The 13223-nt window shown below is 39.0% G+C and overlaps 1 long non-coding RNA gene and 1 pseudogene across 1 annotated transcript; one reads left to right on the top strand and one right to left on the bottom strand.

Moving 5' to 3' along the window:
• Window positions 1-2249: 2249 nt before the first annotated feature.
• Window positions 2250-6961, bottom strand: LOC115940718 (uncharacterized). Its single transcript, XR_004075448.2, has 2 exons — window positions 5872-6961; window positions 2250-3122 (listed from the first exon to the last, which is right to left on the bottom strand). It is a non-coding gene; the product is annotated as an uncharacterized LOC115940718 (long non-coding RNA).
• A 1355-nt stretch (window positions 6962-8316) lies between these two features.
• LOC102747948 (olfactory receptor 5H2-like) lies at window positions 8317-9474 on the top strand (annotated as a pseudogene).
• Window positions 9475-13223: the final 3749 nt, after the last annotated feature.

The following is a 13223-nucleotide window of genomic DNA, read 5'->3' as shown; positions in this document are numbered from 1 at the left end:
CCCTCCTAGATCTACAGACACAGAATCTGCATTTTAACAAGATTTCTCTCTAGGAGATTCACAGGCATTAAAGTTTGAGAAGCACTGAGCTATGGTACCTCTCACTGTGGTGCTTTATCTTTGTTTCCCTTTGCACTTCCCCTGACCTTTGCCTACTAAGATTTTTCATCAGATTTCAGCTTAAAGTGTGGAGTCAGGTCAAAGTCTGGAATGTGAGCTGCAGTTTGCGTGAGGAGGACCACTTTCCTTGGAGTTGACTCCTGAAGGGAATCTAAACTCTGGCCTCAGTAAATCATGTATGATTAAAATAAATCATGTATGATTAGCTCAGACAAGAACATATTGATCAAAGCACTCAGAACAACACCTATTTTATAGATACTGATTTGCATAAACATGTCAGAATTGTCATTTGTCGTGGAAAGCAGGGGCATAAAGTGCAATTTCTACTGTTGCAACTAGAACTGTATACGTGACATGATGTTTTTGATCTCGCAGGCTGTAATGCCCGATGGGACTCCTGGACTTCTCATACAGATTCAAATCTGCAATGCCCAGAAGAACAGCTTAGTTTTGTCCTAAAGGGAACCCTTGGATGCCATTAGGGGAATTTTAGCTCTTCACGCCGTCTTCTTCTGGCAAAAGCACACAGTTGTACAGTTGGTTGACTCTTGTGTTCAACACAAATTTATATAAACAGCATTTTGCTGAATTTGGTAAATGAAGCCTCCAAAATGAATCAGTTTGCAAAGAGTTGCTGCCTGTGCTATGGTCATTCTGGTGCAACAAAATATTTTTCCACTTAAGAAAGCCCAGCCTTGATAGGATCTCCATAATGTCTTAAGAGATATTGGTAAGAGATTGATTTATGTAATACTCATTGTTTTTTATAGAAAGTTAAAAATACTGTTACATTTATAAATAATTTTGATTTGGTTTATAACATGACCAAATAGCAGGTTGAAAATGGGAAACAACTCGTATGATACTATATATTAACTAACTAGAATTTAAATAAAAATTTGAAACAAACTAGAAAACAAATAGTGAATAATCTAATAATGTTTTACTATTGTGAGTAAAATCTGGGTAAGCAAAATGGCTCGAAGACTAAATTGCACTCTTTAATCATCAATCATAGCAAAATTATAATGACTCCATAGGATAAGCTTGGTGAACTAGAATGTTAGACAATTTAAAAATGGGTTTAAGGATTTAGGTCATAATGTTTCCCATGTAAGAAGTCTTTCTGATGATTCTGTTCAAAATGTTCATTCCATTTAATTAACCACATTCTCTGATTAAGCTTTTAAGTTAAATCACTAAACTCTTCACCTGTGTATCCTTTCACCCACTTCTGACAATAATTTCATTGAGTAATTTATATATATACATAGGAGGAAAAATGCAGAAAATATCCCTCCAGGGTTCTTTCTACTTTCTGACTTAATAAAGGCTCAATGATTGAACTTGAATTTTCAATTATTTAGTAGTTTGGGATTGTATGGAGGGAAACCCATTCCAAATAAATATACATTTACCAATTGCAATCATTGGCATTGGCTATTTAGATTGCCTGGATTAGGTTCCAGTCTTTTGTTCGATTTTATTCTGCTAAAAACCTGGTGGAGAGGAAAGGGCTCTCAAGTAAAACGGGAATAGTTAGAGAAAGTCAGTTCTAATTACTGTAAAAACAAAGATAAAGTAACTTTTAAATATGGAAAGAACTTTCAGCAGTGCTCGTATGTTTGTGAACAATACAAAATTTCTGGCCTAAAATTAAAATGACAGTTTCTATTTCATACGCATTTTCCATAGAAAAATAAAGTTGGAATTTGGAATGAAAGAAATAGAAATGATACCCAGTATTGACAACTTTTAATGAAAACCAGAATTAAGACAAACATTTACCCCCAATCTCTGTGCTTTTCCCTTTATTTCCTCTTCAGCCTTTCTCTGATACTTCCTCTATCTCTCTTCAGGGCCTGGCCTTTCCTATCCCTATCCATCTATGAACACACTATGGATACCCAGTGGACAGCAGATGATCCCCACTGCTCCCCACATTCCTTGGAGCACCCTATTTCATTCTCCTCACTGCAGTGCCCCTTGTTTCCCATTCACTTATTACTCTCTGACCTCAACTCTATCAGAAAATGGAAACTGCTCTCATGAAAGCCACTATGTGTCGACCTCTGAGAGTCCTGGACCTGGGGTGGCGAAGGAACTGAGAAAAAGAGACGACAGTATAGCGAGGCACAGGGGACCCCGAGCAAACAGCCCGAGGTGCCAAGGTTTATTTTCCATAATCTAATATACATTCTACGATGATATAGGTCTATAATGATTTACAGCAGGGGCTTAGTATAAGGCACATTCTTCCATGTACACAGGGTTAGTTAAGTGAAGCAGTGGGAGTGGAGAAGGAGTAAAGAAATCTGTAACTGGCTGTGATCAATTAATTGTAAACACCATTGTACTCGGACCTTAACACAGGATAAGAGAACAAAGAAGGGAATGCACAGTGTGCTGTTTACAGCTGGCTTCCTATCTACAAAACATCTTCTGCTGTGTACTTTAGAACAGACCACACACATCCCAAGGGCATTTCACTCTGATCCTTTCGGGTTATTTTTAACCCTGCAATCTCGAGTTTTCTCAGCGATCTCGGAGCCTGAGCGAACATGCACCAGTGGTCGTTGTGGCGTTCTGTTTCCCACAGCTCCCCCTTTCTTTTTTCAAAACAGTCGCTGTCATAAGCACTCTGTGATGGAGATTTTGGGCATTCACTCGTTTTTTGAGAGTACTGTATCCTATGAGAAATATAAGGCAACATATACCGCTAACATAGCCAGGAACAAATGTTCAGGGGTTTTGGTAGATCTGGTCATCTCCAGGACTCGCTCCGCCCTCTGAGTGAGGGTCTTCAGTTGCCCCCAGGTTGGGAGTGTTATCAGGGGCATCTTTCGTCTTCGAGGTCTCTTCAAGGAGTGTTGCCATCTCTCGGACAGGGGGTTGGGTAGTCCATCCGTGCAGCGGCTGAGAGACCTCTTCTGTTGTCTTTATCGCCGGTCCTGGGCCGGACTTTCCAAGAGGTATCCAAATTGCTCGACTGGATCCATCTGGAATGACACAAGCATAACCAGGGCCTCAGGTAATTAATTTCCCGAGCAACCAATTATTTTCCTCATTTTTTATCCACACGGGTGCGTCCTGAGTTGAGATTGAGGCTGGTGAGAAATGTTTGTCAGCTCTAGTATATGATTCTCCTTGGGGTAAATTTAAAAAATTTAAAATAAATAAGGTTTGTGCCATGACGTCTCAGGGGGAGATTCCCCCTTTCTTTTTAGACATAGTTTTACGGAGTTGTTTTTTAATGGTGGCATGCGCCCTTTCTACTACAGCCTGTCCTTGAGGATTATAAGGAATACCTGTGATATGCTGTATTTGCCATTCTGCAAGGAATTCTCGTACTTTTTTGCTAGTATATGCTGGGCCATTGTCTGTCTTGATACAAGTAGGTAACCCCATAATAGCAAAACATTCAAGCAAATGAGAAATGACATGCCCAGCCTTTTCCCCCGTCAAAGGAGTAGCATGAAGAAATCCTGAAAAGGTGTTTATTGTGACATGAATATATCAGAGGCATCCGAAAGGGGGAAAATGAGTAACGTCCGTTTGCCAAATACAATCAGGAGCTGTGCCTCTGGGATTGACGCCCGCTGGATGCTCAGTTAAATGTAGAGGTCGACAAATAGGACAGGAAGAGACTATTTGCCTGGCAGAGCGCCAGTGTATTTTATAGTGTGAATGCGTCCTGAGTTAAATAAATTTTGTAATTTATAAGTTGGAATCCCTAGGAGAGGGCGAATCCAGTTAATGTCTCCTAGAAGTTTCTGAAAATCGTTAAGTGAAAGGAGGGTATCCCTACGAATTTGCATTGTTTGAGGTTTCACTGTGGTTCTATCTACCACAGTGCCTAGATAAGAAGCCCGAGTAGTTGTTTGGATTTTCTCCGGGGCTATTATGAGACCGGCGGAAGTCAAATGTTGGGAAGTGGCCTGATACACATTTTGTAATTCAGTTTCAGTTTGTGACGCCAGCAAAATATCATCCATATAATGAATGATATAGGATCGAGGATAATGATCTCGTACAGGTCTGAGGACCTGGCCAACATAATACTGACGCATGGTAGAATTAGTCATGCCTTGTGGCAAAACTGTCCATTGATATCGTCTCATTGGTTCCTTACTGTTAGTGCTGGGAATAGAAAAGGCAAATTTCTCCTTATCCTCAGGGTCAATGGCTATGGTATAGAAACAATCCTTAAGATCTATTATTATCAATGGCCATTGTTTGGGAATGGATGTGGGGGTGGGTAACCCAGGCTGCAAGGCACCCAGAGGCTCCATGATGGGATTAACATTCTGAAGGTCTATTAAGAGCCTCCACTTACCTGATTTCTTTCTGATAACAAAAACAGGAGAGTTCCAAGGAGATTGGGAAGGCTCTGTATGTCCTGCCTGCAATTGCTCTTGAATAATTGAGCACCTGCAATTTTTCTATTGGAAGGGGCCATGAGTTGAAGGGAGGCTATCCGAGCTTGATGTGTAAAAGTGCCAATATTTCTACATAGACGAAGATAATCGAGAATGCCTCCTGTTTCCCCGTGTGGCCGGATGGCCACTTGGCAGTCCTCATTAGCATTTTCAAAAGCAAGCTGTCTTAGCAAGTGCCCTTTGGCAGGTTTATTATTGACTTGGCAGTCAATAGCCATTTCGAGCTGAGAAATGAAATCAGTATATTCTTCTGTAGGGCCTTACACAATTTTTATGTAACTTTGCCCCACTTCTCCTGAAGGGGTTAGCTTTCCCCAAGCTGCGAGGGCGATTTCAGATTCCTGCGCTGTGGCTGCAGGTGGAGTGTTGACCAACTGCTCTCGAACATCTGAAAAGGGGCCAGAGCCAGTGAGCATTTCAAAAGAAATATGGTGCATGGCTGGGTTAGCCCGATTCGCCTGGGCTTTCATATAAGGGGAGTCCGATAACCACATTTTCCATTGCAATAAATCCTGTGGCTTAAGGCAAGTCCGTGCAACTATATGCCAGTCATGATGGATCCACTCCCCAGAATTTGCCCAAGCTTTCAAAATCTCTATAGTGTAAGGGGCTGTGGGTCCATACAAGTGGCAAGCCTTCTTTAGTTCCCTTAAAGCATTTAAATCTAATCCCTCATAGACGGGACCAGCAGCTTGTGTTCAGTCTATGGGGAAAGCCATAAATAGATCATTAGCCCCTTGCCGTCGGAGTTCCTTTTCGAGAGGTGAGAGAGCTAAAGAGGACCTTTTGAGAGGGAATAAATCTACTGTGGAGGGAGGTTGATCATCTTCGGTGGGGTCCTCCATTAAAACCGGAGGGGCCGTGAGTGACGGCCGGGACTGTAAAGCCGAAGAAATTTTTTTACTTTCAGTCTTAGCCTTTTCTAAAGTCTCATCGTCTAATTCATATGTATGTAAAGAGTTGGTAGTTTCTTTAGCAACCTCAGCCGGGGATAACTTATCCCAGTTTCCATAGTATTGATAACCACTCGTACTAAAGCCCAAATGGACCAGAAATCAAGGGGAATCATTTCACCCTGTCTCATAGCCCTCAAGACATTATTTTTCACTCAGATCCAAGTCTCCTCATCTAAGGAGCCTTCTTCCGGAAACCAAGGATTATATTCAACTACTGTTTCCAAACATTTTTCTATGCACTGCTTAGTAACTTTAGCTCCATATTCTTTAAGAAAATGATGTATTAATGCAGCAAAACTTGATGTTTTCGAATTTGATTGCCCCATAACCCTATAATAAACTTTCCTACTTACCACCTTCTGTAGGGTTCCTATCGCTGGCCGATCACTCCTCGATGGGGGCTTCAGGTTCCTGTTAGGGCACCACTTGTTGACCTCAGAGAGTCGGGGACCTGGGCGGCGAAGGAACTGAGAAAAAGACGACAGTATAGCGAGGCACAGGGGACCCCGAGCAAACAGCCTGAGGTGCTGAGGTTTATTTTCCATAATCTAATATACCTTCTACGATGATATAGGTCTATAATGATTTACAGCAGGGGCTTAGTAAGGCACATTCTTCCATGTACACAGGGTTAGTTAAGTGAAGCAGTGGGAGTGGAGAAGGAGTAAAGAAATCTGTAACTGGCTGTGATCAATTAATTGTAAACACCATTGTACTCGGACCTTAACACAGGATAAGAGAACAAAGAAGGGAATGCACAGTGTGCTGTTTACAGCTGGCTTCCTATCTACAAAACATCTTCTGCTGTGTACTTTAGAACAGACCACACACATCCCAAGGGCATTTCACTCTGATCCTTTCGGGTTATTTTTAACCCTGCAATCTCGAGTTTTCTCAGAGATCTCGGAGACTGAATGAACATGCACCAAGTGGTCGTTGTGGCGTTCTGTTTCCCACAACTATGAATCTCTTAATTCCACACTTAATGATCGCTGATCACTCCTTATTCCACCAGAGCACTTTTCACTTTTGGCACTGTACTTCACTTTGTCCTTCTTGAGTGTTTTTCTCTCTTTAATTCTGGAACACTCACCTTTCCTATTCCTTCATGTTTCTTTGATCACTCTGCTCAGTGTCCTTACTAGTCTTTCCTTGTCTTGTTTTGTCTAATCCAGAGCTCTTGGTTGCAAGAGGAGATGGGTTAAGTGAGTGGGAATTGGCTTTAATATAGAAATGCTAGGGGATTGGAGAAATCCACTGGAAAAATGGGCAGGAACACAATGCCAGAAAGACAGCCTGTCAAACAGCCAAAATCATGTCCCTAGTATATATAGCTTGATAAGAGCTTCTGTCCTTGCTCCTGGATGCAGAATGTAACAGCTCAACTGATAATGCCATTGTTGTGGGTGTAGGATACATTTTCTACTTTTCCCTTGGTTGATTTTGTAATCAAAACTCTCTTTTTTTCCCCCTGACCCTTTGTGTCCTTCTCTCCATATTCCAAATCCAGTGTAGGTGAGTTTGACTGGCAAACCTACATCAAGTCCCCTCATTCTAGGTGCTAGGGGATGGGAATGTCAACATCTATAACTTTTGGCCTCTAGACCAGATGACAGCTTTTTCTGCCACCAGGACTCATGTAGCAGAACATAGGATCAGATATTATCCAACAAATACATCATGTATACCCATTTTCTAATCTCTTTAATAAAACTTCTTTGAGTTTCTTTCTATGTCCTCCTTCTTTTTACCTTATGCACACTCTTCAATGATGAATCATATATAACTATGTTTTTAGTCACCCTAATGGCTCCCAGTCATCATTTCTATTAAGCTCTTATAAAACCATACTGCTGAATATATCTCACCCAGATGTTCCCAGAATGTTCCTTGCAAAAACTGGCTACCACACCTGAGTCCTCAGTCTCAATTTTTGATGACCATCTACCCAGGCACAAAGTGTCTTCTTTTTCCTTCACTGACCACCTCCCTTCACATCTAATATGTCACTGAGTCCTAGTGACTGTACATTCTGGTTGACTTTGAGCTACCTCTTTGTCCTCCTCATTACTCCCCATGTCATATCACACATAGTCTAAGAACTTCATATGCTGTTTAATCAACTGGCAACATTTATAAAATGCATATTATTACAACCAATTCATGACCTACCAAATCAATTTCTATTGTAATATCTCAGAATCTATATTTTGTACAAGAACTCTCCTAGATAATTTTGATGCATATTTTGGCTTGGGAATCACTGGACAATAATAACAACTTCCTGATTGGTGTCCTTTACTCTAGTTTCCTCTCTCTTCAGCCTATTTTCTACAACCAAACATTTAATTTAATAAATATCTTAGGATGCCACTTCCTTTCTTAAAATTTTCAGTCCCAACCTATTGTTTGAAGGATAAATTTGAAGATGTTTCACAGGGCATTGACTCACTGTACAATCCAGGCCCTTCTAACATCTTTACTTTTGTTGCTGCATCAATGTCTTACACACAGAATTTGCCTACCTCATTCAATGGTTACCCCATAAATTTGCTCATGTTCAGAATGTTTTTCTTGTCTTCCAAATCTGCTTATTCTGCACATAGTATGAACTTAAATAGTTGTATTTTTCCAGTATAACAATTCCCACAAATAGTTGCCTTGTTAGAATAAATAAAATTACAGCCCACTGTATGATTTTATTTCAGTTACCCTCACTGAATTGTCTTTTATAAATCTTTAATGAATGTTCTTTTTAAATATACCACATTTAATTTCAGAAGCCATCTATTAAGAATATGGAAACTAAAAATACAACAGAGCTGGAAGAGTTTGTTCTCACGGGACTCACATATCAACGAGAGTGGCAAATTCCCTCATTCCTGGTGTTCTTGGTTATATATCTCATCACCATTGTGGGAAACCTCAGTCTGATTGTTCTCATCTGCAATGATCCTCACCTTCACATTCCCATGTATTTATTTCTTGGGAGTCTGGCATTTGTGGATGCTTGGATGTCATCTACAGTATCCCCCAAGATGTTGGTCAACTTCTTTGCCAAGAATAAGATGATCTCTCTCTCTGAATGCATGATACAATTTTTTTCCTTTACGTCGGTGCCACCACAGAATGTTTTCTCCTGGCAACAATGGCATATGATCGGTATGTGGCTGTATGCAAGCCTTTACTTTATCGAAGAATTATGACTTACAGACTCTCCATGCAGCTGTTGATTTCATCATTTGTAGGTGGCCTTTTTCATGCCATAATTCATATAGGCTTTTTATTCAGATTAACAACCTTCTGTAATAGTAACATAATACATCACTTTTACGGTGACATCATGCCATTATTTAAAATTTCTTGTACTGATCCGTCTCTTAATATTCTCATAGTATTTATTTTTTCTGGGTCAATTCAGATGCTCACCATTCTGATTGTTCTTATCTCTTACACATTAATTCTTTTTATAATCTTAAAAAAGAAGTCTCTGCAAGGCATAAGGAAAGCCTTCTCCACCTGTGGAGACCATCTCTTATCCTTCTCTTCATGTATGTGCGCCCTGGATCTACATAGGCAGATGATCAAGATATGATGGACTCTCTATTTTACACCATAATAATTCCTCTCTTAAATCCAATGATCTACAGCCTGAGAAATAAGAAAGTCATAGATTCACTGAGAAAAATGTTAAAGAGAAATGCTTAGATTTCATACTAGTATCTATTCTCCTTCCATTAAAAAGACAAAATTGTGCCAACTAATGTTACTATGAGTTGAGTAGTATTTAATTTTTTTTTTTACAATTATAATTGTCCTAGTCTTTTAATGACTTAAGGTGGGAGAACCTAATATCTCCTTAAAATATTTGTGCATATTATTCAAATCACACAAGGAATTTTAAGCAACTATTCATATCATACTTAAATAATTAAAGCAGAAAACAAAAATGAAAATATCTCACAGGATTGTCTGTTCTTTGGTGTGACTTTATAAATGCATTAAGTACTAAAGTAGCACAGTGCCTCTGAACAGAACTTGATTGTGATGTCTTTAATACATAAACAGCTGTATAGCCAAAATCCATGTTACATTTAACTGGATAGTGGAGGCAGATTTGTGTTTGAGTGAACAGAGGCAAATCCCAGGAATTCTGCCAGCCATCAAAAGGTTTCTCTTTCTACTTTATTTGGGGCATGGAGAATTTTACCTCTTTTGTGGATTCAACTCTGATATCACAGAGAAATAAAAAGAAATGGGAGCAATGAGGGAAGAAAATGACAAGGGTTTTAAGACAATGAAGAAAGCGTCAAGCGAAAGAGATGCTCTTAACTTAGTGTGCTTCTTAAAGGAAGTTAGAGGCAAGTTGCCTCTCACTTTCTATGATGCCTTCTATAGGCCCTTTCTAGCTGTGTTTGTATGTTGTTGGGCAATCTAGACAACTTCACTAATAAAGAAAGCTAACAGATTCAACTGAGGATTTAAGTTGGGGTGGACATAGACAAAAGTGACTGAATAGGAAAGAATGGTTTCAAATTTCCTAGAAGTAAAAAAAAAAAAATTAAGCTAGAAAGATTAAGAAATCAATAATATGTAGTTTATTGGAATGTGCTGGTGACAATGAGGGGCTTTAAATGCATGTTACCGAAGTCCAAATAATGTTAAGATGATATAATGTCACAGTGAATGCATACAGAGAGTTAGAATGTTTTGTGCCTCAAAGTCCATAAATGTTAGTTTTCCTCACACTCCATTTGCAAAGTGTAATGAGTGATCCAACTTCAATCCACACCTACCCTTTCTCTCTACCACTGATTCCATACACAATCCCACCGATACCACTGAGGCTGTTATCCCCATAACTACCCACTTCCGGGATTTGCAAACTCTAATTACTTATCCTTACCTTCTTGCTGAATCTCTCTTACTTCCTGAACTTTGTAAATTTAGCTCTGATTAAATGATATCTCTTTTCAATAACATTTAATAGATTGTCTTTGCTACTAGGTCAGGTAGTATTATATATGGTATATTTATGTAGATCTCTCTATATATACATATGCATAAATTTTTTGCTTGTGTGTAAGTCCAGATTATGTGATATAGATCTACTTAGATCTACACTTATATCTATATCCATATATCAATAAGTATCTTCTTCACCCTGCATTTGTTCACCCTGGAGTTAATTGAATTTTTTTTAAATAAACCTTGGTTTAACGTTAAAGTCCTTTCCCCCTAATTCTTCTAATGGACCTTGTGTTAAACCCATACACACCCATACACACAGTTACTGAAAGCCTTCTAGACACATCTCACTCTCTCAGTTCAACCTTTTGCCTGTATGGGTCTCTCCAAAGAGAATAAAATCCTCCATCCCACCCCACAACTGTCCATCTTATTTTGTAATTGAAATGATGTCTTTTCTTCAAGGTCTATCAGTTTAAATGTTAACTACTACCTTGATGCATTTCCAGATTACCACAAAGAGGATAGGAATGCATACTCACTTGAAGCATGTTAGTTTATTTATTCTTCTTAGATCACATTTGACCTTGTATAGTACTTATACTATTGTAGAATCACTGTACTGTGCACCTGAAACTAATATAATACTATACATTAATTATCTTGAATAAAATGTTTAAAATAAAATAAGTCATACTTCCATCTCTTTAAATATAAATAATATAGTATATATACACTTTTCTCATCAGTTTACAATACTTTTTACTGTTCAGAAGATTGCTAAGAAAATTATCTTAGATTGTATTCAAAGAAACAACAGAATTAGGTTAAGACAAACGCCAGTCAACACTAGAACAGTATTTCTCAATGTCTGCGTTGGAGACAAGCTATAGCAAAATCTTATCGAGTATGTGTATTCAGTATATGTCAAAATATCTCTGGTATAGACATTCATGTTGTTCTTTTACAAGGGTGGTTCTTAAACTATAGTGGGCATCAAGATCATGTGGAGAACTTGTGAAAACCTATTGATAGGCTCCATCAGTAGTGTTTCTGATTTAGCAATGTTAATGCTGTTGGTTTAAAACCATACTTAGGAAACACTGTTTTAAAATAAGCAGTGAAGCAACATTTTTATAATAATAAAATAGAGACCAGTCAAAATGGAGTTTCTACACATTCTCTATCTCCTACTTAACCACAATCTGCAAATATTCTAAAGGTTTCTACCCTCTGCTTTGTACTTTCCTCCCTACTTTGGGAAGGTGGGTCCAAATTTCCATGGGGCATTTGTTTCAAAGGATGAAGAATTGTGGACCTTTAAATAACTTTTCTTGGAAACCATGATTGAAAGTGATGATAGCCAATCAAAACTCCATTGCCTCATTTAAATAATGTTAATGGATGGGACCTCAGTTCATTTAAAAAAGTGAAATTTTAAGTAGAATTAACTTTTGGGATCATCATTCTCAATGACATTTCATATACCAGATGTTCCAGGGACGCCTGAGTGGCTCAGTCTGTTAAGCATCTGCTTTTGGCTCAGGTCATGATCTCAGGGTCCTGGGATCCAGCCCTGTATCAGACTTCCTGCTCAGTGGGGAGTCGGCTTCTACCTCCATCTAAATGGATCACTGTTGTGTGTCCTGATGACAGCATTCCTCCCTCTGGCTCCAAGACCTCTAGGCCACCAGAGCATAAGATCAAGGGAACATGAAGCAAAAATTATGCTAGTGGGCCCTTCAAAAATATGCTGGTGGGTTCCTAGGGGTAACAGTGAGTGGTGCCAATACCATACATTGAATGCAAACTCAGAAAATATATAGCCTTCTGGAGATACTCTAACGCTATAAGGTATCACCATCTAGTGATGCAATAAATGAGTCTCCAAAAAGGCTATTCCACCGTTCTATCAAACAAGTTGCTTCAGAATGGTGGGGAGTAGGATAAGATCAGTGAATTTTATGAAAATGGGCCCTTTGCTACGCTTCTTTGGCTGTGAAGTAAATTCCTTGGTCAGAAGCAATGTTGTATGTAATCCTACGATACTGGATAGTGGATAAGGAGTTCTGTTAAGCCCAAGATGTTGGTTTTGGTAGAATCAATGAATGAAGGTAGGATAAATCTTTATTTAGAATAGGTGGCTATTCCAGTAGGAGAAAAAAAAGCCACTTCCCTTTTATGATGGAAACTTTCCAATGTAATCAACCTGCCACCGGGTAGCTAGCTAATCATTCTAATAAATGGTGATATATAAGCGACTCAATGTTATCTCAGCTCCTGGCAGATTGAACACTCAGCAAAGGCTGTAGCCAAGGTGGCCTTAGTAAATAAAGTCCATGATGTGAGCACATGCATGAATTCCTTCCCTGCCACTGGATCCTTTTGTTCATGAACCCACTGGATGATGACAGAAATGACTGAAGAAAGAAGCTGACTATTGTCCAAAAATAGGTCATTCCATCTACTTGATTTTTTAAGTAGTTCTCTGCTGAGGTCACCCTTTGATGATAGTTCTTTTTTTTTTATCATTTTTCTTATTATGTTATGTTAATCACCATACATTACATCATTAGTTTTTGATGTAGTGTTCCATGATTTATTGTTTGTGTATAACACCCAGTGCTCCATGCAGTACGTGCCTTCCTTAATACCCATCACCAGGCTAACCCATCCTCCCACCCCCCTCCCCCTAGAACCCTCAGTTTGTTTTTCAGAGTCCATTGTCTCTCATGGT

This window comes from Leptonychotes weddellii, chromosome 1 (genome assembly GCF_054177405.1).
Source record: "Leptonychotes weddellii isolate Sample4059 chromosome 1, ASM5417740v2, whole genome shotgun sequence".
Taxonomy (NCBI): domain Eukaryota; kingdom Metazoa; phylum Chordata; class Mammalia; order Carnivora; family Phocidae; genus Leptonychotes; species Leptonychotes weddellii.
The sequence above is the reverse complement of the archived record's forward strand: the minus strand, read 5'-3'. Positions and strand labels throughout refer to the sequence as shown.